The 24,224-nt window shown below is 35.7% G+C and overlaps 1 long non-coding RNA gene and 1 other non-coding gene across 2 annotated transcripts in view; one reads left to right on the top strand and one right to left on the bottom strand.

Annotated features, from left to right (window-relative positions):
• Positions 1-24,224, bottom strand: part of LOC103001966 (uncharacterized) — a 164,282-nt gene that overhangs the window by 70,601 nt on the left and 69,457 nt on the right. The window lies entirely within an intron of this gene.
• On the top strand, positions 23,528-23,658 carry LOC114238684 (small nucleolar RNA SNORA24). The gene has a single exon (XR_003623998.1). It is a non-coding gene; the product is annotated as a small nucleolar RNA SNORA24 (small nucleolar RNA).

The raw sequence follows: 24,224 nt of genomic DNA, 5'->3' as shown, positions 1-24,224 counted from the left end.
CACCACCAAACCAGCTCTACAACAAATGCTAAAGGAACTGCTCTAAGTGGGAAACACAAGAGAAGAAAAGGACCTACAAAAACAAACCCAAAACGAGTAAGAAAATGGTAATAGGAACAAACATATCAATAATTACCTTAAACGTGAATGGATTAAATGCTTCAACCAAAAGACACAGGTTCGCTGAATGGATACAAAAACAAGACCCGTATATATGCTGTCTACAAGAGACCCACTTCAGACCTAGGGACACATACAGACTGAAAGTGAGGGGATGGAAAAAGATATTCCATGCAAATGGAAATCAAAAGAAAGCAGGAGTAGCAATACTCATATTAGGTAAAATAGACTTTAAAATAAAGAATGTTACAAGAGACAAGGAAGGACACTACATAATGATCAAGGGATCAATCCAAGAAGAAGATATAACAATTATAAATATATATGCACCCAACATAGGAGCACATCAATACATAAGGCAACTGCTAACAGCTATAAAAGAAGAAATCGACAGTGACACAATGATAGTGGGGGACTTTAACACCTCACTTACACCAATGGACAGATCATCCAAACAGAAAATTAATAAAGAAACACAAGCTTTAAATGGCACAATAGACCAGATAGATTTAATTGATATTTATAGGACGTTGAATCCAAAAACAGCAGATTACACTTGCTTTTCAAGTGTGCACAGAACATTCCCCAGGATAGATCACATCTTGGGTCACAAATCAAGCCTCAGTAAATCAAAGGAAATTGAAATCATATCAAGGCATCTTTTCTGACCACAATGCTATGAGATTAGAAATCAATTACAGGGAAAAAAACGTAAAAAACACAAACACATGGAGGCAAACAATACGTTACTAAATAACCAAGAGATCACTGAAGTAGTCAAGAGGAAATCAAAAAATACCTAGAGACAAATGACAATGAAAACACAATGATCCAAAACCTATGGGATGCAGCAAAAGCAGTTCTAAGAAGGAAGTTTATAGCTATACAAGCCTACCCTAAGAAACAAGAAAAATCTCAAATAAACAATCTAACCTTACACCTAAAATAACTAGAGAAAGAATAACAAACAAAACCCAAAGTTAGCAGAAGGAAAGAAATCATAAAGATCAGAGCAGAAATAAATGAAATAGAAAAAAAGAAAAGAATAGCAAAGATAAATATAACTAAAAGCTGGTTCTCTGAGAAGATAAAATTGATAAACCATTAGCAAGACTCATCAAGAAAAAGAGGGAGAGGACTCAAATCAATCTAATTAGAAATGAAAAAGGAGAAGTTACAACAGACACCGCAGAAATACAAAGCATCCTAAGAGACCACTACAAGCAACTCTATGCCAATAAAATGGACAACCTGGAAGAAATGGACAAATTCTTAGAAAGGTATAACCTCCCAAAACTGAACCAGGAAGAAATAGAAAATATGAACAGACCAATCACAAGTAATGAAATTGAAACTGTGATTAAAAATCTTCCAACAAAATAAAGTCCAGAACCAGATGGCTTCACAGGTGAATTCTATCAAACATTTAGAGAAGAGGTAACACCCATCCTTCTCAAACTCTTCCCAAAAAATTGCAGAGGAAGGAACACTCCCAAACTCATTCTATGAGTCCACTATCACCCTGATACCAAAACCAGACAAAGATACTACTAAAAAGGAAAATAACAGACCAATACCACTGTTGAATATAGATGCAAAATTCTTCAACAAAATACTAGCAAACAGAATCCAACAACACATTAAAATGATCATACATCATGATCAAGTGGGATTTATTCCAGGAATGCAAGGATTCTTCAATATATGCAATTCAATCAATGTGATACACCACATTAACAAATTGAAGAAGAAAAACCACATGATCATCTCAATAGATGCAGAAAAAGCTTTTGACAAAATTCAACAACCATTTATGGTAAAAACTCTCCAGAAAGTGGGTATAGAGGGAACCTACCTCAACATAATAAAGGCCATATATGACAAACCCACAGCAAACATCATTCGCAATGGTGAAAAACTGAAAGCATTTCCTCTAAGATCAGGAACGAGACAAGGATGTCCACTCTCACCACTATTACTCAATATAATTTTGGAAGTCCTAGCCACGGCAGTCATAGAAGAAAAAGAAATAAAAGAAATACAAATTAGAAAAGAAGAAGTAAAGCTGTCACTGTTTGCAGATGACATGATACTATACACAGAGAATCCTAAAGATGCCACCAGAAAACTACTAGAGCTAATCAATGAATTTGGTAAAGTTGCAGGATACAAAATTAATGCACAGAAATCTCTTGCATTCCTATACACTAATGATGAAAAATTTGAAAGAGAAATTATGGAAACACTCCCATTTACCATTGCAACAAAAAGAATAAAATACCTAGGAATAAACCTACCTAGGGAGACAAAAGACCTGTATGCAGAAAACTATAAGACACTGATGAAAGAAATTAAAGATGATACCAACAGATGGAGAGATATACCATGTTCTTGGATTGAAAGAATCAATATTGTGAAAATGACTATACTACCCAAAGCAATCTACAGATTCAATGCAATCCCTATCAAATTACCAATGGTATTTTTTACAGAACCAGGACAAAAAATCTTAAAATTTGTATGGAGACACAAAAGACCCCGAATAGCCAAAGCAGTCTTGAGGGAAAAAAGCAGAGCTGGAGGAATCAGGCTCCCTGACTTCAGATTATACTACAAAGCTACAGTAATCAAGACAATATGGTACTGGCACAAAAACAGAAACATAAATCAATGGAACAAGATAGAAAGCCCAGAGACAAACCCACGCACCTATGGTAAACTAATCTATGACAAAGGAGGCAAGGATATACAATCGAGAAAAGACAGTCTCTTCAATAAGTGGTGCTGGAAAACTGGACAGCTACATGTAAAAGAATGAAATTAGAACACTCCCTAACATCCTACATAAAAATAAACTCAAAATGGATTAAACACCTAAATATAAGACCAGACATTATAAAACTCTTAGAGGAAAACATAGGAAGAACACTCTTTGACATAAATCACAGCAAGATCTTTTTTGATCCACCTGCTAGAGTAATGGAAATAAAGACCAAAATAAACAAATGGGACCTAATGAAACTTAAAAGCTTTTGCACAGCAAAGGAAACCATAAACAAGACCAAAAGACAACCCTCAGAATGGGAGAAAATATTTGCCAATGAATCAACGGACAAAGGATTAATCTCCAAAATATTTAAACAGCTCATGCAGCTCAATATTAAAGAAACAAACAACCCAATCCAAAAACGGGCAGAAGACCTAAATAGACATTTCTCCAATGATGACATATAGATGGCCAAGATGCACATGAAAAGCTGCTCAACATCACTAATTATTAGAGAAATGCACCTCAAAACTACAATGAGGTATCACCTCACACCAGTTAGTATGGGCATCATCAGAAAATCTACAATCAACAAATGCTGGAGGGGGTGTGGAGAAAAGGGAACCCTCTTGCACTGTTGGTGGGAATGTAAATTGATACAGCCACTATGGAGAACAGTATGGAGGTTCCTTAAAAAACTAAAAAAAGAATTACCATATGACCCAGCAATCTCACTACTGGGCATATACCCAGCGAAAACCATACTTCAAAAAGACACATGCACCCCAATGTTCATTGCAGCACTATTTACAATAGCCAGGTCATGGAAGCAACCTAAATGCCCATTGACAGACGAATGGATAAAGAAGATTTGGTACATATATACAATGGAATATTACTCAGCCATAAAAAGGAATGAAATTGGGTCACTTGTAGAGACGTGGATGGATCTAGAGACTGTCATACAGAGTGAAGTAAGAAAAAGAAAAACAAATATCGTATATTAACGCATATATGTGGAACTTAGAAAAATGCTACAGATGAACCGGTTTGCAGGACAGAAATTGAGACACAGATGTAGAGAGAAAAACGTATGGACACCAAGGCGGGAAAGTGGCAGGGGGTGGGGGTGGTGGTGTGATGAATTCGGAGGTTGGGATTGGAATGTATACACTGATGTGTATAAAATGGATGACTAATAAGAACCTGCTGTATAAAAAAATAAGTTAAATTAAATTCAATAAGAAGAGGAAATTTGAACAAACAAGAAGAGGCACCAGGGATGCATCCACACAGGGGAAAGGTCATGTGAAGACATGGCCAGCTGCAAGCCAAGGAAAAAGGCCTCAGAAGAAACCAAACCTGCCACAACACCTCATTCTTGGACTTCTAGCCTTCAGAAGTGTGAAAAATAGTTTTCTATTGTTTACGTCACCCCATCTGTGATATTTTGCTATGGCAGCCCTCAAAAACTAGCACAGTCCTTCTACTATCTGATCCTCTTACTTTTTCAATATTTTCCTCTTCCATCCCAGTGTAAAATGTACATTTCAACAATAGTATATCCCTTGAACATTCCTGCCTCTGTCCTTCCCCACAGCTTTTTTTCTAGAATGGCACTTATTTCTTCCCCTGTATATTATCTACTTCTACACAGTGAAACTCCACTTCTGTAATAACATTCCTGACTAGCCCAGCTCATGATGTTCATTCCTTTTGCTAAACTTCTCAAAAACTACAACATATGAGTTGTATCGTTCTTTTCATACAATTATTATTACTAGTCATCTTTGATGATTGTGTGTCTTGTCACCCAAATTAGTTCCTCAAATACCATTTCTTTGGTATCTCCACTGTGGCTAGTCTTTGAACATATTCTGTTGATTTTTCTCTACTTCTAAACAAGTGAGCCAGAAGATTTTTTTCCCCAAGATATGTATGGGGACATCAGTTTAATCCTAAGGAAATTCAACAAAACTAATGACCATAGGAATTTGTAATGGTGACACCACAAAGCAATATTATAAAAGTAGGCATATTTGGTCTTCTCTCCTGATACAATAACAAATAACTAGCATAACTCTCTGGTTATACATGAAATTATTGAGCATTATATACAAAGCCAAATTGCTAAAACAAACTGCCCATTTAAAATAGATATTCCCTGGTCAATTCTGCTTGTATTTCTTCATTCTTTACTTCCAATTTCTTCAGCAAACTCAATCCTCAATAATAGTGTTTTTGCTATCTTATGAGTATTCTCTGTTATGACGTTTGGTGTTAAAATATCGATCTAAACTGCATAGTATCTCTGAAGGATTAAAATGGGCCCTAAGCTGCTTGGCAGTATTTGTGCCAAGATTATTCAACTTGTAGAGTAATTCTAAGATTTGGACTCTTGATAATCTTCAGCTTTGGGGATGAAAGAAAAGGACAAAGAATGACTTCAGAGAAAATGAGCTTTAACTGCTTTAATGAGCTACTCGTATTCAATTATTCAATTATGATGAATCAGGAGTGGTTTTGGTCAATATCTTGTCAAATCAAATAGCAGCAGACTTAAGGACAGAGCTTCTAACCAAATGTCTTTAAAACTTACATCTGAATATGCCCAGAAGCTGTCAATATCTAACTACATATCTACCACTTTTCTTCTCTCTTAAAAGCAAAATCTTATATTTTTAAAGATAAGACGATAACTTAAATTTTCTAATCTCTTCAGAAAAAATAACACTGTCTGGAAAAGAATCATTTATTTTTTTCAAGAGGTCTCTGTGGAAAGCCTTAGAAGAAAGAAGCAATCTTATTAGGATTCAAAACAAGCAAGAAACTTTTCTCATCACCTTGGTTCTCTGATTCCCTATGATATTTTAACAAAATGCCAGTTATCCTTAGTTACTTTAATTTTGTCAAGTGTAACTCTCAAAAGCCAATTGTACTGCCAACACTACCCTCTGAACCACCTGGGAACTTTCCATTCGAGAAGATCTGATCCTAGAACAAAGTGTAGAACTCATTCTCTAATTTGCTCCTAAGCAATAGTAGATGAACTCTGATTCAGTCAATATCAATTCCTCCCCTCAAACTCTATTTGACTACACATAAGGTGCCAAAATCATTTGGTATGAGAACCTTCAGGCTGAAAGAGCCCCAAGTAATTGAGCTATAAATATGCCATTGTTCTTCACATGCCCCAACTGGAAAATAAAGGCCAGGAAAAGACAAGCCCTGAAGATTATGTGTAGTGATCTGATGGGAGGGCAGAAGTCCAGATACTTTTTGTCACACTGGCCTGCCTTTTATTTTAGAACATTTATTTCCTTGGAGAGTAGCCATTATAATAAAGATCATATACCTTCAAGGTTCCAAGATGGTGGCACTCCAAATAGATGCTAGGGGACAAATAAAGCATAAGAATTTAAAGGTGACTTGCCAAGCAGGACTCTTAATTGGATATTCTCCATGACTATGCTGAATGTCAGCAATAACTGTGTGAGGAAGGAAAGGCAGGCCATAAGCAACTAAAAACTGACCTTTCAAAAATTCACTTTGGGTTCCCAAAGTCCTTCATCTAGGAAATGATGCTTTGGAATGCAAATTCCTAGGGTATTTCCTTGGACTCAAATGGAGGGGCAAACCCATGATATCTAAAGCAAAAGAAGTCCCTTTCCACACTTCATTTTTTTCCCTCTACCCTAATATTACTCACACTTGGTTGTGCACCTGTCATTTTTGTAAACAGCACAAAGTTGGGTATATGATACTAATGCAATAACAAAACTCAGGCGATAACATCATGTGACTATGCTATAGTTAGAGAGACAAATGATGCATCTTAAGCAATAGTTATACATTGAATGAAATCTTATACATTATTCTTTGATTTTAGTGTGTAAAAATACAATTCTACCCATTTTTCTGGCAAGCATCTTCTATAATCCTCTCTCTCCTAAACACCATTTAAATTTAAATATGAGTGGAAAGTACCTCGAACCTCCTAAGAACATTCTGTGACAGGGAAAAGGAATTGATGTGCCCTCTGGAAAGATTTCTGTGACTTCAAACTTATGCTTGAAATTCGAGTTGCTTACTTAATAAGCTTGGAGACTTTGTTTCATTTGGTATACTTTGTTGTCTCTAAGCTACCACAGACAGCTAAACAAGTTATAGCTAAAAGCTTTAGGCTTCATGTGCATTTTTAGTTAGGTTCTCACCATAGCCCCTGTAGGAAGTACTACCATTAGCGCCACCCCCCGGCCAAACAAGACTTAAAGAGGTTAAGTAACCACTACTAAATGTTGTATTCAGAACTGAAACCTAGGACTTTATGACTCTAAAATTATAGAGCTTAGAGTATATCAGAAATAATGAAGGATAGAGAAGTGTGGAGAGGTTGCTGCTAAAACCAGCAGCAGTAAGATGGGATGGCTGCCATTAAAAGCCAGACAACAGGTGAGATGTGACAGGGTAAGAGAGTGGCATGGACATATATACACTACTAAATGTAAAATAGATAATTAGTGGGAAGCAGCCGCATAGCACAGGGAGATCAGCTCGGTGCTTTGTGACCACCTAGAGGTGTGGGATGGGGAGGGTGGGAGGGAGGGAGATGCAAGAGGGAAGAGAAATGGGAACATATTGTATATGTATAACTGATTCACTTTGTTATAAAGCAGAAGCTAACACACTATTGTAAGGCAATTATACTTCAATAAAGATGTTTAAAAAAATATATTGCTCAATTAAGCAATAACAAATTAAAAAAAAAAAAAAAGCCAGACAACAGAATTATGACACAATACAGCAATCTAGCATAATTTCAGGACAAACAAAATAATGACTCTGGGTCCTGAAGAACGTTTATGTTCTGTGCAGTATGCTCTCTTTAATAAATCAAGGAAGCAGCCGCATAGCACAGGAAGATCAGCTCGGTGCTTTGTGACCACCTAGAGGGGTGGGATAGGGAGGGTGGGAGGGAGGGAGATGCAAGAGGGAAGAGATATGGGAACATATGCATATGTATAACTGATTCACTTTGTTATAAAGCAGAAACTAATGCACCATTGTAAAGCAATTATACTCCAATAAAGATGTTTTAAAAATAAATAAATAAAAAATAAATCAAGGAAATGCACATTACATTTTTAGATACATTTCTATGACAAATAAAATACAACCCACTGTTTAAATGGATAAGTTTCAGTTATTTGGGGATGGAGCTGGTCCTAGGCAGAATGATAAAATGGGAAAACTTGTCTATAAGTAAGAGCTCCTCTTTCTTTTCCAAAGTCCATGGTCCACTCTATCACAATCAGTTTCTAAAAAGAAAGATTCTATTAGCCACTTCCAACTTCATAAGAACCACAGACATTATCCGTTTCTTTTCCCTAGAATATTCACATTTTCAATCTTAGTATCAGGAATCAAATAGAATAATCTTCCTTATTAAAAAAAATTCAGCCACCAGAGAATATTAAATTGGAGTGTGCAAATTTGGGGAACAGTAAGAGTCATTATCAGATTTCCTAAAGTCACAGTGCATGGGTACCTATACTACTTGGGGAAAAATTCAGTCTGTGTAAAAGTTTTACTTATGAAAAATGTCTTATTTCTTAAAGCTGTCTTCTCAGTGAGATAGCTTTGTGTTTATTTGTAATATTCCCAGAGTATCTCTGAGATAACTAAGACATGTGAAACTAGACCATGAAAGAGCCATCAAAATCTTTCGCCCAATTAACCACTTATTGTTCTGTTAAAATATACATCTGCAATGACTGAACTTTGAGAAAAAGATTTTTTCTGACTGTCAAGGGCACCATTTGACTCATTCCACATAATTAGGCTCTTTTGCAGAGTCCTAATTAGTCATTTTATTTACTTTTTCTTTCTCTTTCTCAGAGGTGTCAATCCAAGCAGCATTCATAATGTAGGAAACTTTCCCTAAAGAGCCCTCAAGTTTCCTACATATCTGGTAATGCGCATGTTCACAATGCTGAAACTCTAACATAATTGATTTTATGGCATGATTTCTTAATGAACCCTGTTAAAATGTAAGTAACTAAAAAGTACATAAGGTACCTCCATTTGAGCTTTGAAATGGGAAAGATCAAAGAGAGGCCTTCTCTCTCTGTCTTGGCTCCAGTGAACTGTAGCTCAGTAAATGATAACAGTTCAGTTCCTAATACGGAAGGCTCTTATGATTAAAAAGAAAAGTACCGTTAACAGTCACACCAATTTATTTGGATGAAACATCCTGTTAAGCAGAAAAAATGTTCTGAACACTTCATGAAAAATATATCTTAAAGCAATTATACTCCAATAAATATATTTTAAAAATATATATCTTAGTTGTACATAAAGGGGGCCTTTTACTCAATGCGACAGCTCAATAGGTTAATACAAATTCTTTCTTATGAGATTATGTTAGAGCTCTCTGAGAGCTAAACATATTTGGAGTATAGAAATAGACAGTGAAATCTTTAATCTTCTGTCAGGTTGTTAAAATCATCTAAGGCTAGTTGTGGACAAAAGCTATGACTACTTGACCGACTTATGATGACATACATGAAATTTGTTGATTATCTCAGCTCAGTACTTCCACTAGCTAATGACATAATTGTTATTATCATGTGTATAATGGTGCTCTCATAGAGTACTAAAAATAGTTTTAAAAATGTCAGTGCTTCAGGGTGAGAGAGTGTCATGGACATATATACACTACCAAATGTAAAATAGATAGCTAGTGGGAAGCAGCCGCATAGCACAGGGAGATCAGCTCGGTGCTTTGTGACCACCTAGAGGGGTGGGATGGGGAGGGTGGGAGGGAGGGAGATGCAAGAGGGAAGAGATATGGGAACATATGTATATGTATAACTGATTCACTTTATTATAAAGCAGCAACTAACACACCATTGTAAAGCAATTATACGTCAATAAAGATGTTTAAAAAAAAAGTCAGTGCTTAATTATACTTAAATATATTTTAACAATATTCAACCATCATGTATTATGAAACTAATATATTGCTGATACTGTGGTACAGAGTGCAGGAGATTCATAGATTAAAAACACATTTTTCTTGACCTCCAGAGATTTAAGATCTAGTAAGGAGTTTTAGACTAAAATTTAGAATCATAGTTGTGTGTAAGAGCTATAACAGACGTATGCATAGTGATCTGAAAACAAGACAAAGATACAGCTACTACCAGTGGAGTAAGGAAAGGCTTCACAGTAGATGTGACATCTGAACTGGTTATGGAAAGGGGAGTTGAAGTATGTCAGAGAAGGTAAAGAAAGGTATTCTGATAGAACAGATATAGAGCTGTGAAGGAGCATAGTGTGTCCAGTGAGAACTAGTACCTAGAAAAAATGCCTAGGACATAGTAGATGTTCAATAAATGTCTCTGGAATGAATAAGTAAAAGGTAAAAGTGAAAAGTTATATTTGACTGGAAATATAAACAGTGTATATGAATAAAAGGAAATGAATTTGGGGAAATAGAGAAATATAGGCAAGAACTAGCAGTCAATTTCCAAGGAGCATTGTTTTCTTACTATATAGTACTGTAATAATTATCTTACTGAAATGAACCAAAGTTTAGATATAGAGACATTTTTTTTCAACTATCTATTTCTGCATTCTAAAAATCTCAAACTTAATGGTTTAAAATATCAAAAGCATTTATTTTGTTCACAAATGTGCCCTTCGGGAAGTAATAGCTGGTCTTGGCTCCACTCAGCTGAGGCAGCTTAAAGACTGAGGCCTATAGGTATCTGAAGGCTTGCTCACTCACACATCTCACAAGTGGCACTGGCTATCAGCTGAGACCTTCACTGGGGCTATCAACAGAAATATGAACACACAACCTTCGTTTTAACTTGGGCTTCCTTACAACATGGTGGCTATGTTCCAGTGGTGAGTATCTTAAGAGAGAGGCAGGGAGAAGCTGTATAATTTTTAGATCTAGTCTTGGAAGTTACATAGTATCATATCTGCTATACTCTTTTGGTCGAAGCATATACAACCCCTTCCAAGTTGAAAGGGATAGAAAATAGACTCCTTGTCTTGACTGTTGGTGTGACAAGGATTGTAAGAGTATGTGAGACCAGAAATATTGCTGTGAACATTTTTAGAAAATGCAATCTACCACAAATGATTTTTTTCCTCATCGCCATAATAAATATTTAATAAAAATGACATACACAAAATAGGAGTCTAACATTTTTTTAATGGACTCAACAGTAGAGACTACAAAATTCATCTTGTTTAGCTCAAGACTTATCAATTATCTTACTATATTATAATTGTCAATTTCCTAACCTGATATTTTAAGCTTCATTAGAGCAGGAAATGAGTCTGTTTTGTTTAATCATTGTATCTCCAACACCTGGTGGGATCCTGGTTTTTTTTTTTTTAATAAATGTTTAATTCATATTTGCTAAGTAAATGAATACACAAGTATATAAACTTATTAAATATCATTTCTTCCTGTATAACTGACTTCCATAGTATTTTCACATGTATATATTTTAGAATCCTAATACCAATTTTGATATCAATATAATTGTTAGTGTGTGATCCACTCAAATATAATGACAATTGAAAGATTTTGAGGATTATAATCTTGCCAAGGTTGGGGAGTGTATGGTCAGGCCACACAAGATGACTGTTCTCTTGCTCTCTGTACATCCCCTGCTCAACCAGTGCCTGCTTCACCTACACCATCACCTGACTGACCGTCCTACATACTTGCCCCAGGTCCCAGCTAGTGATTGTTCTAACCTTTAGATCAGAACATTTCCACCTGGAGAGATTATCAAAGGGGTGGTGAGGGGCGTGCCCCTCTGCTAGTTTCCCTGGTAACCAATGAGCCAACCTGAAGTCAATTCCCCCTATAACTAGTAACCTCCCCCCCCACCACCCCCAGCCCCCGGGAGTGAAGACTGACGCCATGACCATGTCCTGCCTGCCATCCACTGCACGCTGTGCGGTGTTGCTCCAGGACCTTGCTTCTGTCACCGACTCTGGGCTGTTTCTTCGATCTTGAAGCTGGGCAAGTACAGACCTTGTAGGCCTGCGGGGTGCAGCCCAATGCGGGGGTGGGGGGGGGCAGGTATCAATAGCAAATAACCAATATTTTTCTTATTTTTTAATAAAAGGAATCAGCCATCTGAAATCAGAGTAAGTTTTTAAAAATAAAACAAAGATTATAAAAGTTTGAACTGCTACTTTAAAAAATTTACCCACCTTCTTCCAGTGACTAAAATATACCCTGAAGTCAATTCAGTCACTATAAAAACAATATTCAAATCCCTTTGAAACATTGCGTGTATTTGTAATTTACTTTTAATATGTTTAAGAGTGAAGACTAAAAAACCTCAATCTATTAGTATGGGTACTCCTTTTTATAGTTGCTACACAAATGCCCAATTTATGTTGAATAGTCCCCCATCACTCTCTCTCCCCTCCTCAGCTCAGTGAAAGCATATGGAAATTGACCAAACCTGATTTTTAACATAAGAAAAAATTTTCATTTTTGTTGTTTGTAAGATACCCCACACTATGATCTCTTCATATGTTAAAGCATAGAATGTATGATTTGGGGGATTTATATGTCTGGACCACATTTATTAGTTATAAGATTTTTGAATGAGTTACCCTGAAGTGCTGCATGAAGTTTCATTTGCAAATCAATGAATGTTTAATCTAGTTTTCTAAACTATTACCAAGGAGGCTTGTCAGTTTCAATTCCCTTCAATAATATTTAAAACGAACAAGGATGAAATTACATTGTAAGGGAATGTGGAGGAGCATGTGATGAGGTTTAGAATGCTTTCCGTTTTGAATATGGCAAGAGAAGTCTGTTGTCAAGTGAATTTCCTGTAGTGCCTTAGCTCCCGCAAAGCCTATTGTCTGAGTGACACAAATGTTGACCATGCATACCTATGAGTTAGTCTGAAAATGACAGTGATAAAATTTGACTTTTAATCTATTTGTTAAATTTCTGGTAAATTTTTATGAATATAGCACTTAACACAAGTGTAGTAGGGAGAATGGGAGCAAGGAGAACCTGCTCTGACTTTGTCATTTAAGAAGTTTTGCACTGGACATACTTGTCTTGTTCCTGATCTTAGAGGAACTTTCAGCTTTTCACCACTGGGTATGCTGTTAGCTGTGGGTTTGTCATATGTGGCCTTTATTATGTTGAGGTAGGTTCCCTCTGTGCCCACTTTCTGGAGAGTTTTTATCATAAATGGATGTTGAATGTTATCAAAAGCTTTTTCTGCATCTATTGAGATGATCATATGGTTTTCACTCTTCAGTTTTTAATGTGGTGTATCACACTGATTGATTTGTGGATAGTGAAGAATCCTTGCATCCCTGGGATAAATCTCACTTGATCACAGTGTATGACCCTTTTAATGTATTGTTGGATTTGGTTTGCTAGTATTTTGTTGAGGATTTTTGCATAAAACGAACCCTCCTACACTGTTGGTGGGAGTGTAAATTGTTCTCCATAGCCACTATGGAGAACAGTATGGAGGTTCCTTAAAAAAAACTAAAAGTAGAGCTACCATATGATCCAGCAATCCCTTTCCTGGGAATATATCTAGAGAAAACCATAATTTGAAAAAATACATGCACCCCAATTTTCATAGCAGCACTATTTACAATAGCCAAGACATGGAAGCAACCTAAATTTCCATCAATAGGGAAATGGATAAAGAAGATGTGGTATGTATATGCAATGGAATATTACTTAGCCATAAAATGAATGAATTACTGCCATTTACAGCAACATGGATGGATCTATAGATTACCATACTAAGTGAAGTAAGCCAGGAAGAGAAAGACAAATATCATATGGTATCACTTATATATGGAATCTTAAAAAAAAAATGATACAATGAACTTACATACAGAAAACATTAAATAATCAGTAATGTTCTTTTCTTATTGCATTTGCTAGAATGTATTTTTTTTTAATCAGTCATCAATTTTATACACATAACTTTATACATGTCAATCCCAATCGCCCAATTCAGCACACCACCATCCCCACCCCACCGCAATTTTCCCCCCTTGGTGTCCATACGTTTGTTCTCTACATCTGTGTCTCAACTTCTGCCCTGCAACCCGGTTCATCCGTACATTTTTTCTAGGTAGAATGTATTTTTTAAAGTTAAATAATAATCGTCAAAATGAGCTTCTCATTGTTTACAAGTGAAAACTATCCTATCCTAAGACAGGATATCCTAAGAAAGTTTCTTTTCTTTCTTATTTTAGTCAAGGTTTATTAAGAATATCTGCTGAATTTCATCAAATAACTTTCAGCATCTAGGGCTATATTCATTTATATTCATTAACATCATGTGTCATAAAATGTGTTAAATTTCCTGATTTTGTACTCACTCTCATATTCCTGGAATCCTATCTGTGAATACCTCACTGCTGAACTCCAGTTGATAATATTTTATTTACATCTATAATTTAAACTATCATTGAACTATATTTTCCTTCTTTGTACACTTTTTATCATGTTTTGATATTAATATCATATTGTCTTTTTATAATGAATTTAGAAGACTTCTCCCATTTTCTTATGGTCTATAATTTAAATAAATTAGAACTATCTCTTTTCTAAAGATTGGATAAAATTAATCTTTGCAACTCTCTAATCATAGTTCCTTGTTTAGTGATATATTTTAAATCTCCTCTCCAATCTATTTTACAATAATTGGTATCCCAAGTTTTCTGCTTATTCATGACTCAATGTTGGTAATTTATCTTTTTTCTCAGAAAACATGTATGTAATCTAGGTTTTCAAAAGTTTAGAGTATTTGCTTATAATTATTTAAATCTCATTTGTATATGGATTATATCTCCATTTTCATTTAGGATTTTCCTAATGAAGAAAATGAAAATGGAGATATAATTCATTTTTGCTTCCCTTTTTTGCTTAGTTCAGCTCATAATCTATATTACTGATTTTTTAAAGAAATAGTTTTCAGGTTTATCTTTTCTTATTTATTTGTTATTTTCTACTTCATTTCTTCAGATTCTACTTTTTTTTTTTTTTAAAGAAGGGAGTCATATTTTTTTTTTTAAGTATTTGTTTATTTATTTATTTATGGCTGTGTTGGGTCTTCGTTTCTGTGCGAGGGCTTTCTCTAGTTGCGGCGAGCGGGGGCCACTCTTCATCGCGGTGCGCGGGCCTCTCACTATCGCAGCCTCTCTTGTTGTGGAGCACAGCATCCAGACGCGCAGGCTCAGTAATTGTGGCTCACGGGCCCAGCTGATCCACGGCACGTGGGATATTCCCAGACCAGGGCTAGAACCCGTGTCCCTGCATTGGCAGGAAGATTCTCAACCACTGCACCACCAGGGAAGCCCCAGATTCTACTTTTATGTATTCTTTCTACTGCTTTGTTTTAGCATATTCTTTGTTTTGTCTAATTTCTCAAGATTAATACCAAGTTTCCATATTTTTTGTCTTCTTTAGAAATAAAACCATTTAAAATGTAAATTTTTCTATGAGAATACCTTTAGCTGTGTCCCATGGGTTTCAGTGTAGAGTTTTCCTTTTATAACTTTCTAGATAATTTGTAATTTCACTTTTGAATTCCTCCTTCATCTAAGGGTTATCTAAGAGAATGTTTCTTAATTTCCAAGTAGTTGATTTTTCAGAACTTCTAGGTTATAAAATTAACTATCAGAGGATATGATCTGTAAAATCTCTACTTTAAAATGTTCTCATTTATTCTTTGTCAGCAAGTGGAACACTGATTTTAAAAATATCCCATGGATATTAAAATAAATTGTCTCCTATTTGTGAGATGCAAGGTTCTGTGTGTGTCTCTCTCTATCTTCTCTCTCCCTACACACACACACTCACACACACACAAAGTGTGATTATATTATTCAATTTCTTCCCATCTGAACTTCTTTTTGTTTACCTGATTTGTCATGGTCTATAAATGTGAATCCAAATATCCTAATTTAATTTTTTTAATTGAATTCTCCTGTGGTTTAATAAATTGTCTTTATATAATCAGCTGCTGTGTTTTTGGCAAATACAAGTTTATTACTGTTCTTTTCCATAAAGAATTGCATTTTACTACTCTTTATTTTTTATTATTACACAGTGTTCTTTTTATCTTATTTAACCTAAAATTCCTAACTTGTCTAATATCAACTTTGCGTCTCCTGCCTTTCTTTGTTTATAATTTGTCTGGTACACCTCTGCCCATTCCAGTTTTTCCTTTAAAACCACTTCTGTACACATAAATGTACTTGTATTATTTTAATTGCATATTTTTTTTCCATTTTTGTGAATTTCTTTTCACAGTAGCCTATTTTTGTTTTTATTTGTGTGATCAAATTACTGTTGATTATGCTTTTCCTATGTTTCTTGGCTCCCTCAGCCCCTTCTCTTTCTGCATCTTTACCCACATTATCTCCTGTTAATATAAGCCCTTCCTACCCCCACCCCATAAGTCATGTTATAAATCTTTATTAGTCTACATTATTCTTCATGTTCATATAATCATACACAAACCAAATATATTTGCACACACAAACTTAGAGTCATCTAGATTTTCCATTGTTCATTTTATAAAAATATGATCACATTATCTATAATTCTCTACATTTTGCTTTTTTTCTTCATGAGTACCTCACAGAAATTTTACCTCCAGGTCAAATTATATAGTTTGTATTAATTTTCTTTAATGCTGTATAAACTTCCAAAGAACAGATGCAGCATAATTTATTCAATAATTCCTCTATCCATTATACATTGGGGTTTTTTGGCTTTTTTTTTTTTGGCCATGCTGCACAGCACAAGGGGATCTTAGTTCCCTGACCAGGGATTGAACCCACACCCCCTGTAGTGGAAGCATGGAGTCTTAACCACTGGACCACCCACGAAGTCCCTATTATACACTGCTGTTTTCTCTTTTATTTTTTCCATACTTTTTTTTTTACTTGTTTGATCAAATTACCTTTATCTCATTCCTCTCATCAGTTTGGAGGTTCTATGGAAATTTTACATTCTACTAATGGTTACCCATCAATTACAAGGGCACTTTTTCTTTAATGCATTCCTCTCCCATTGCTTTCAGTCCCAAGTAATTCTAATCCCACAATTTGTGGGATACATGCTGTGTCTGGCCCTCTGAGCAGGGGATATATCAGCTTGAGGTTTTCTGACCACCTATTGAGTCCAAAGGAGAAAATCCCTCTACTCCCATAAATTATAATGGTTAATGTCTTTCTAGTCAGAGATAAAGAGAACTCTTCCAAATTCTTCAGCATTGGGGGAGGTACTTAGGGACCTGAGGGACCAGTAAGTTCTTACAGCAAATGTGGATGGGCAGGTGCTAGTTTTTTCTTAGTGCTCCATAGATCTCAATGGACCAACTTCTTTTCAGGAAGCACAAAGCTCTAATTGGTCCAACAAGAGATCTTCTGTAGTGTCCAGGATCTAGGCAGGCCTAGATAAGAGGTAAGTCCTACGTATGTGCTTCCTGCCAGGATCTCCACAAAGGCAAGACCTTGTTCTCTGCTTCCAGGCCCAGTTTTCTTTGGATGCTACTCCACTGAATGAGTAATTCTAAGGGGAAGGAGAGGGCAACAGAAATGTACGTGTAGCCTGCCATCTTCTCTGAACTCTCTCCCATTTCTATCTCTCAGATATTAACTATTATTTACTACTTACTTCAAATGATATCCCTTCCATGAATCTTTTTTTTTTTTTTTGCAGGGAGAGGAGATCTTTGGGATGTTTTCTCTCATCTTTGAATCAGAAAACATGTCCCTCTCAAAAGTCAATTTTTGGATTCTGGTTAATAACACTGGCCATCACTTATTGAGTGTTTACTGTCTGCCAAACGCTGTGTTATATATTTTATATGCACAACTTTGTGCTCAATACCCATGTGCTTGATAAGGGGCCAAGCCACTCAATCTCCCTAATTCCCTCACCTCAGGGGCTGTATATCTTGCTGCTGGGGTCTTTCTGTGAATAGGCTGAGTATCAAGTCACATAATTAGAAATGGTCACTTGGAAAACACATTGGATATCTCCTCAATTTTATTTAATCATAAAACAAATCAAAGTAGGTACTTTAATGTACAAATAATCTGGTACCTTCACTGGCTGGATATCTATACTAGCTTCATAGGTAGAGTTAATAATTGGCTCCAAATGCAGGGAAATCTTTAGCTGTTCATGATTTTCTTATTTCCATCTGAAAGTCACTAACTTAAAGCTCCTGATTCACTTTTTTATCAGTTTTCATTGCTTTTTTTTTAAAACATCTTTATTAGAGTATAATTGCTTTACAGTAGTGTGTTAGTTTCTGCTGTATAACAAAGTGATCAGCTATACATATACATATATCCCCAGATGAAATAAAATAAAATCCTTTCTTACTTGATCGTATTGGATAGAATTTGCCAGTGAACAAAGTAATATGTTGGATCAGAATTTTTACCATCAGTATGACATATATAATTGGTAGTGACTTGAGATTAATTTCTTCTTTTTTTCATCTTTATTGGAGTGTAATTGCTTTACAATGTTATGGGTTTTTTTTTCATAATTTCTTCTTGATGTAAACAACATAAAGTAAAATGGCTACTCTCTCAATACAGATAAATATTATTTTACATAAGGCTATCCTGGTGCTTTAAATAATGAACCACTCAACCAAGATCCAAAGTATTTTTCATATCTGTAGCCTATATCTTAAAATACCATAGCAAGGTAGAATGTGATCATTCCCAACTACTGGAGTTGCAGAAATGGCTCACGACTCACTGTGCTTGCCATATAGATATGAACCTTGCTTCCTCTCCTAAAAGAATGTGTTATTTTAAAACTTTAAAGCTGAGCTAAATTTTTTAATATTATCTGAGGTATGTAGCACTTTTTGTGGCAATCAAACACCAAATGAGGGTTGAGACTCACTCAGTGTAGAATCTCAGGATATTAGCTATGAACAGGGAAGAGTAAAATAATCCCAAGACAGGTCAGTTACATGTGCTCTGACTCTCATGTACAAACAGAACTGCCTTTCCTGTCACTCTGTGGCATTTTTTCATTCATTCATTTGGCAATTCATTTAATTAATAGATATTTACCCTAGAGATTATCATATTAAGTGAAGTAAGTCAGACAAAGACAAATATCATATGATATCACTTATATGAGGAGTCTAAAAAAATGATACAAATGAACTTATTTACAAAACAGAAATAGACTCACAGACATAGAAAACAAACTTATGGTTATCTAGCATGTACACACAATTGTATATAAAATAGATAAACAAGAAGGAGCTAGTGTATATAGCATAGGGAACGATACTCAGTATCTTGTAATAACCTATACTGGAAAAGAATCTGAAAAAGATTCACTGAACTGAATCACTTTGCTGTCCACCTGAAACTAACACAACATTGTAAGTTAACTATACTTCAATTTTTAAAAATGGAAAAAAACAGATATTTATTGAATGTCCACCATGAACCAGACACTGGGCCAGACACCATAGTGAACAATATACAATTCCAATCATGTTATTGAATAAGGGAATAATATTTATTTGCTCATTGTCTATCCCACCCACACCAGAATGTAAGCTCCATGAGGGTGAGTGCATCCCAGAATTCAGAAAAGTACCTGGCAATAAAGGAATAGTAAATAAACAACTAATGATAATTTAGCATAATAAGTGCTATGCTACAGTATTAGAGCAGGAATCAGCCCTACTTTTCTTTTCTGCAAAGGGGCAGATACAAAATAAATCAGGATTTGGAGGCCATACAGCCTCTGTTGCCTCCTGCAATTGTAACTCAATAGAGCCATAGACATAGCAAATGGATGTGATCTTATTCCAATGATTTTTATTACAAAAGAAAAAAAGCTGCAGGCTGGGTTTGGTCTGGGGGGCTATAGTTTGGCCAACCCTGTGTTAGAAATATATATAAGAAGTCTATATACACAGACTCACTCATCTGTGGAGGGTTTGGGAAGACTTTCTAGAAAAAGTTTAAACCAGGATTTCTCAAATGTTAGCAGGTTTGTACATCAGTCACCTGCAAGGCTTGTTAAAACGCAGATTGCTGGGTCCCACCCCACAGTGCCTGAGTCCATAGTCTGGGATGGAACTTGAGATTTGCATTTCTAACAAGACCAGGTAATACTGATGCTTCTGCAGACCACACCTTGAAAACCACTAGTCTAAACTGAGACATGATAGCTCTGTAGGGGGAGGGAGGGAGACAAAATGTAGGGAATGTAGAAAATATGGGAGATGGTACATTCAGAGGGCCAAAGGCAAGAAAAAATAAAACATGTTCAGTAGCAAGGACTTCACTAAGACTGGAACATGGGTGGAGAAGGGTAACTGAAGAACAGTGAGAGATAAGGCTGGAGAATTAGGCTTCATCCTAAGGGCACATGTATCCCATGTTGTTCACAGTTGTCACAGACTATTAATGAAAACTAAATTTCTTGTTGTGTCCATTTTACTTCACTTGTGATTGTGTATTTTTTTTAAATAGCAAAGCTATCATAATTGAAAAGCTATATTTGATGGAATTTTTTTTAAAGTTCAAGCAAACTATAGTGATTTCCTAGGAGAGTGAAAGCACATGTGTATGTGTTTTGCATACTTGACACCAAATAACTGATGAGTTTATCACACAAATTGCAATGGACTAAGTGCTATAAGAGCCCTGTGCTTATTTTCTTCAGATGCTCATCAATGTTTAATTTTCTAGTTTATACATTTATTAGTTATTTCTCTTTTCCTATCTCCATAACCAGACTCTGCTGTGCTCCATGAGGGCAGAGACTTTGTCTCTGGTTTACCAGCATATTTCCAGGATCTAGCTCAATGCTGGTACAGTGCAGGTGTTTAGAAAAAGATGTTGAATAAAAGGATAAGTGAATTAATGAAATGACTCTAAGATGTTACCAAGTTAATTTAAAATTTTTAAAACATTTTCAGTTAGATGACATGTTATAACAAAATACAGTGAGTCCCCTACATATGAAACTTCAAGTTGCAAACTTTCAAAGATGCAAACATGCGTTTGTATGTCCAATCACGTAAGTTAGTTCACGTGTCTGGCGTAGATTGTCACATGTGTGCAGCTTCTACAGGCGGTTGTGCTTTTGTGTACTTCACAGTACTTTTGCTGTGCAATATGAGGAGCTTACTAATGAAGACCTGATGGAATTGGAGGCCCAGAGAAAGGATGAAGAGAGAAGACAAGAGGAAGAAGTAACCGAAGAACCCAAGAGATTCATGATTAAGGAAATGGCAAGGGGATTTTCTTTATTTGAGGAGCGACTCTTAGTTTTTGAGGCACAGAACCCAAACATAGAACAGTACACAAAGGTTGCAGCAGCCGTTCAGAATGCAATCCAGGGCTACCATGTCATCTATGACAAGAAAAAAAGAGCCACTACCCAGACATCACTGGATCGTTTTTTCAAGAGGGTAGATAGAATTGAATCCAGCAAGGAACCAGAGCCTGTGCCATCAACGTCAGGCGTGAGTGAAACTGCAGCTTGCCCTCAGTCTCCTATTGCCGACGGTCCTTCAGCTCTACCACCTCCCACCTCTGCTCCCTCGTCCAGTCAGTAACTCTTCTTGCCTGTTCACTCGATGCCAGCCCCTGTATGCCAGCTGTTGTACTGTACTACTGTACTTTTCAAGGTACTGTACTGTAACATTAAAAATGGTTTCTTTATTTTTTGTGTTTGTTTTTTTATGTATTATTTTTGTGAAAAGTATTATAAACCTATTACAGTACAGTACTGTATAGCCGATTGTGTTAGTTGGGTACCTAGGTTAACTTTGCTGGACTTAACGAACAAATTGGACGTATGAAAGTACTCTCAGAATGGAATTCATTCATATGTAGAGGACTTACTGTATTAGAAAATTTTTAAAATAGAGTCTTTTATATTAAGTATTAAGTAATGGTAACTCAAAGATAAAATAAATAATAGGCATAAATAAGAGAAAATTTTGTCCTATAAAAAAGGCCTTTTATTTTTTATTTTTATATTTTTAGAAGAGATAGATTTGGTACTTGTAAAGCAGATAATTCCTATTTGGATTTTTTCCATGATATAATTCATAACTTGTTTTATGAACATTTATCTTGTGTCCTTCTCAAAGAAAACAGAAAGTGTACAATGGACAAAAAATAAGGTCAACATGATATATGAAGAAGCAAAATAAGCATCATAAGGAAATATCAACATTCCTTTAACAATCAATCACTAATAATGTGTCAGCAAGCATGAGGTCATCTTTAACTTGCAGTTCAACGGAAACAGATCATTTAAGTAAGGAAGGCAGTCTTACTAAATTCAACACACCTATCAACAGTTGCTTGACTATTTCACAAAACTGGAAGACAGCTGCATAAGATAAATGCATAAAAAACTACAGCATGCAAATTAAAATACTAGTCTTCCAAAATAGCTTTGGACTGAATCTTCAATCAGATTTAACAAACTGAATTTTTTAAAACTAATTTCTTTATATTTATTTTTGGCTGTGTTGGGTCTTCATTGCTGCACACAGGCTTTCTCTAGTCACGGCGAGTGGGGGCTACTCTTCATTGAGGTGCGCGGGCTTCTCATTGCGGTGGCTTCTCTTGTTGTGGAGCACGGGCTCTAGGTGCGTGGGCTTCAAAAGTTGTGGCAAACAGGCTTAGCTGCTCCGCGGCATGTGGGATCTTCCTGGACCAGGGCTTGAACCCGTGTCCCCTGCATTGGCAGGTGGATTCTTAACCATTGGGCCACCAGGGAAGTCCAAAAAACTGAATTTTTAATCAACTATTATATTTTACTTTTCAAAGTAAAGAATTTGTCTTTAAATGGAAGAAACCTTCTTAGCTTAGTCTTCTTAGAAGTAGACTATTTTTGAGGGGAGACGAAAGTTATTTTCATTCTGAATACCACAAAATACATATAGACACATATAAATGAAAAAATTTTTCAGGCATGAAGTATATATGAATTTAATTTTTTTCCCATAGATGTACATACTCTGTATTGGCCCTTATATGTCTGTGAGAAAGAGATGAACTACAATTCTTCCAACCATTTAAATAATTACTAGCTATAAAAAAAATTCACAGTAATAAAACTTATTCTTCTTTTATCATAATGTCATCATAGGTCTCCAAGGAGAAAGTTGAGAACTATTTAAATGAATAATTAATTTCATGAGAAATTGGTAAAAAATTTAAAAAAGAGGGGGTTGAATTTTAAGTGATAGATGAGTCTTCAGGTTTAAAGAGAGAATGCATGGAGGATAGAATGATTCTAAAGTCTTTAATATTTCATTAAATAGTATCTTCTTCAAGTAATTTATTGTATCTGAAAATTGGGGAGGGGGAGAATAAAAAAATACATTGGAAGAAAAAGTATTCCTGCAAATCTCCAGCTCAATATATATGTAATTGATTGTTAACCTGACTTTTCCAATTGCTTTAGAGTTGCACCCAAGTGCCAACACAAGCATTCTAAAGAGAGCTTCTGGAAGGGTTAACTGAGAGAAATAGATACCATCAACCCTCCTGGTACCCCTCAAGACTATATGAGAAGTCCATGTATCTTTGGGACCTGTCAGCTGTGGCAGTCTCCCTTCCTAGCCATGGAAGAGCATATTCTCATTTATTGGCAAAGCTGTCACCATTTAATTGGTATCAAATTCTGACTTGTACAAGTAACATTCTTCACTTCAAAAACCCAGAGGGTACTGGGTTATTGGGCAAACACGTAACTACTGTTCAAATGTTTCTAGGAAACTGAACTAATTGTTCCAATGGATGATGAAAAACATAACAAGATATCAAGAAATCCAAAGCAACATGTGTGAAGTCTTATTTAGCATCCTGCAGTACACTGCCAAACGTGATTTTAAATCTCAAGTATGGTATTTAAGTGGAGAATAAATGAGTGCTTCCTTGCTATATATATATTAAAAAAGACTATATGAGAGAAAAAAAAGGAAATAAAAGGGTCCATGAATAGAGTTGTAGGAAGTGTAGATATCCTAGTAAAATTTTACATCCTCCCTTCACAAAGGAAGGATAAAGTTTGCTCCTCTCATCCCAATTAGGAGGCTCCCAGAGAACTATTTATAGAGATTGGGGTGCACGCAAGAAGACAAGATGGCATCCCCTTGTCTAGGTGGACATCTACCTATGGCCCTCAAGATCATTTGTGAAGAAGGAAGAGAGAGTGGAGAGATTATGCAAAGTGAAAAGTGGAGATAGCAGTGAGACATGCAACATTCAA

This window comes from Balaenoptera acutorostrata, chromosome 9 (genome assembly GCF_949987535.1).
Source record: "Balaenoptera acutorostrata chromosome 9, mBalAcu1.1, whole genome shotgun sequence".
NCBI lineage: Eukaryota > Metazoa > Chordata > Mammalia > Artiodactyla > Balaenopteridae > Balaenoptera > Balaenoptera acutorostrata.
The sequence above is the reverse complement of the archived record's forward strand: the minus strand, read 5'-3'. Positions and strand labels throughout refer to the sequence as shown.